Genomic DNA, 3,747 nt, shown 5'->3' with positions numbered 1-3,747 from the left:
GTCTCCTTCCTATCGGAAAGATGTTGTGAAACTTGAAAGGGTTCAGAAAAGATTTACAAGGATGTTGCCAGGGTTGGAGGATTTGAGCTATAGGGAGAGGCTGAACAGGCTGCGGCGGTTTTCCCTGGAATGGCGGAGGCTGAGGGGTGACCTTTATAGAGGTTTACAAAATTATGAGGGGCATAGATAGGATAAATAGGGATAGTCTTTTCCCTGGGGTCAGGGAGTCCAGAACTAGAGGGCATAGGTTTAGGGTGAGAGGGGAAAGATTTAAATGAGACCTAAGGGGCACCCTTTTCACGCAGAGGGTGATATGTGTATGGAATGAGCTGCCAGAGGAAGTGGTGGAAGCTGGTACAATTGCAACATTTAAAAGGCATTTGGATGGGTATATGAATAGGAAGAGTTTGAAGGGATATGGGCAGGTGCTGACAGGTGGGACTAGATTGGGTTGGGATATCTGGTCGGCATAGATGGGTTAGACCAAAGGGTCTGTTTCCATGCTGTACATCTCTATGACTCTATGTAAATGCATTATCATTTGTTATCTGTGCTGGACAATAGCTTCTAATGAAATTTTTCTTTTGCAGAATTCTTGAGGAAAACCTGGCTGGTTTCAGGGAAGCTTGCTGCATCAGAACTGGAACAAATACTTCTGTGAATTAACTTGCACTTATCAAGATCTCATTGAGAGCACCAAAGATTCTCCAGATTATCCAAATGGATTCTAACTAGGGAATTTTCCATTCCAACAACGTCTGGAGCTGTGTATTAGATGACTGCCAATGGGTCGTCGTAGTGGTCTTGGGCTTATTTTTCTTGAATTTTTAAAATCGGTTCTGGTGTCTTTTATTATGTACCTATTTGTTGGAACAAAAAAGTAACTCCAGTTTGTGTGAGGGCAGCTACATATTTTAAAACTTTTAAAATACTGCTGGAAATCTGCACAAGCTTCATTAAATGTGCAATGTACTTTACAACAAAAGAACACACACAGCTTGTGGACTAGCTCGTGGAAGATTTTGCTTGACTATCACTCTAAGTAGGTTAAATGTTTAAAAAAAAGGTGGCTGGTCCATACATTTTAGAAAATGTGTAAATTGTGATTCAACATGCAAAATGTAAAAGGTTGATGGTATTATCAGTGAAAGTAGCTTATACTCTGAGGGCTGGGTAGGTGGCAAGAGATTCTTTTTGGAACAAAACCTTGTTTTTGTTTGGAATATGTGCTCTGTGACACAAGTTGCTGGAGAAATTTACTGTGATGTGCTGCCCTGGTTGTAAACTGGGACATGGTGACATTGGAATCCCACTTTTGGGAGCTGTTTCCCAGCTCCTCCCCACATTTTGATTGATAGAATGATTTACATTATAATTGAGAGGAAATAAACACAGAAATGGACAAAAAAAATTCAACACACAAATAGCTATGGACAACAAGCCCATCCATTATACGTTAATAACATTAATCCCTTTAATAACGACTTTATTTTGGAAAGATTAAAATATTTCTATTGAAATTAGGATTGAGGGAATGTGATACAGTGGGGCAAACACTGTACTTTCACCTCATTCTTTGGTTTGGATCTAGTCCCTATTAACGGAATGAATGGCTATATCGCAAAGGGTTCCAGGAAGTGGGAGCCTCAGCAATACTTGAGAATTAGTTTTTCATCTTGACACCAACTACCAATGCAGTCGAAATGATTTGAAAATGGCAATGTAGTTGTATGGCAATGTAGTTATAATCTTCAAAGTCTGAAGAAGAGACGTGGTTTGGGGAGATCAAAGGAGCTTTTTAACTGTGTAAACATCTGAGCTTTGTCCAACATCAGAGTGCTTATTGGGGATCAGCATTGGGAAGATGTTCCATTCTCCACCCTGGTTAACATCCACCTGGCTTCATGTAACACCCTGGCAGATGGTTTTTGAAAATGGAATTTCAGAAGGAAGATTCCAATTGGTGACTGTAATTAAAGGCAGCTGTTATATAGAGTTTCCTTGTTTAGAAATTGGTAGCATTTCAACGAACATAATGAGTGCAAATTACTGATTTCCAAGAGATAACTGGACTGTGAATCTTAGTTCATTTGTACATTAATGTATGATTAAATTATGAGGCATTTAACATTCCTGGTAAAATAGGCACACATGTTGCTCCTTTACTAATTTAAGATTACTGATAAATCATTTTCATTTCGCACTCCATATTTGAAAATGTTTTATTTTTGTGTAAGTGAAGTCCCATGGGCTTAATTCAAGTTTCCAAATGAAGAAGACTAGCTGTTCCTGTTTAGTCATTGAACCACTGAGTTAAGAAGTGGGAGTGAACTGAAAATTGAGTGACCGCATAGTGGTCTTTGGTAAAACAGCTCTGCAGTTGCAGAATGAGGTACCTAATGAGTGAGAATTTTTATTGGAAGGCCACGTTTATACTCAATAAGGTATACAGTCAGTGGCATCAAGGCAGATTGAAAGGCTGAGAATTTGAGATTTGTGTGGCTTGAATCCAAATATTTTCTGAAGCTTAATATTTAATGGCGGGACCCAAACTGATACTGCACATAGAATGGTTTGTAATGCTTTTTCCTCACAGTCATATGCGATGTTGTGAAAGCCACTAAATTGTACTCTTGAAATGAAATGATTAACAAGTTCTGAGGATGCCCTTGTTCTTCATGTTATGAGGAGCAATCCTAGCAGTCCTAGTACTGCTGATGGAGAATGTCACAGCCCCTGTCATTCACATCTATTGAATAATCACTTGAATTATTTCTTTTTCTGGGAGGGTAGATAATGAATTAATATTTTAGCTGAGCACAATTTTTAATTGCTGTTTTGTCTTCTAAAGTGTGCATCAAAAGTTGTAACAATCATCGGTGAGACACATGTTTTTTATTTCCTTTGTTGTTTTCAAATCTTGGTATTCTGCAGAGGAAACTTGCAAATGGGATTAACGTGGAAGCATTACTTCAAACCTACTCTTCAAGTCAATAAAATAAATATTTGCCTTTGCCTCAATAACATGAAGGTACATAATAACACTTGATGGGAACATTTCTGATTGCCAACACCTAGATGGTGGATAGGTTCAGTAATTAATTTACAAGGCCTCCTTTTCCTGGAAGCCACACATTTACTCATATTGAAGAATGTTAGGCAGTGAGATGGTCAGCACTGTGATGTTTTATTCAGGACTGTCGGATATTCAGAAAAGCAAGTCCATTTGTTGATGTTTTGAGCTAGAACATGGAGGACGATGAAGAAATGTTGGATATTTGACCCTGTCTTAGTATGACCTTTCCTATTTGCATCAATTGGTACATTTTGTCTGTTGCCCCATTGAAGTGACCTGGTGGCATGAAAGTTGGTAGCAAGATGTTCTAACAAAGATGGGAAACGTTGCTAAACACTGATCATTCTTCTCTTGCTGATTTTGTACAAGCGTTTATAGTGGCAAAGCTTGACAATTTTGAGTCTCATTACTAATGTCTGAATGGCATATGTATACTGAACAATACAGACTGGGAAGAGATGTGAATGATGGATCAGCTTATCTGGAAAGTTTGTAAGGATTGCTGTATTTAGCTTTCATGGGGAAGGAGTTGGAAAAAGATCAATTAAGCTGGTTCTTCCTGAATGCTACCAGAAAACTGGCTTAGTGACAACAGCATTGGGTTCAGCTGTAGCATGACACCAAGTTGAATAATTCACTCACCATGGTTACAAATGAAAGTTAGTCACTCA

At 38.5% G+C, this 3,747-nt stretch overlaps 1 protein-coding gene across 5 annotated transcripts in view; it reads left to right on the top strand.

Annotated features, from left to right (window-relative positions):
- ophn1 (oligophrenin 1) overlaps positions 1–3,021 on the top strand; it is a 202,129-nt gene extending 199,108 nt beyond the window's left edge. For all 5 annotated transcript variants that reach the window (XR_006313821.1, XR_006313820.1, XM_043705052.1 and 2 more), the window contains one exon: positions 591–3,021. The gene's annotated coding sequence lies outside the window, so the exon portion shown is untranslated. The remainder of the gene's footprint in view (positions 1–590) is intronic.
- Positions 3,022–3,747: the final 726 nt, after the last annotated feature.

This window comes from Chiloscyllium plagiosum, chromosome 15 (genome assembly GCF_004010195.1).
Source record: "Chiloscyllium plagiosum isolate BGI_BamShark_2017 chromosome 15, ASM401019v2, whole genome shotgun sequence".
NCBI classification, from domain to species: domain Eukaryota; kingdom Metazoa; phylum Chordata; class Chondrichthyes; order Orectolobiformes; family Hemiscylliidae; genus Chiloscyllium; species Chiloscyllium plagiosum.
The sequence above is the reverse complement of the archived record's forward strand: the minus strand, read 5'-3'. Positions and strand labels throughout refer to the sequence as shown.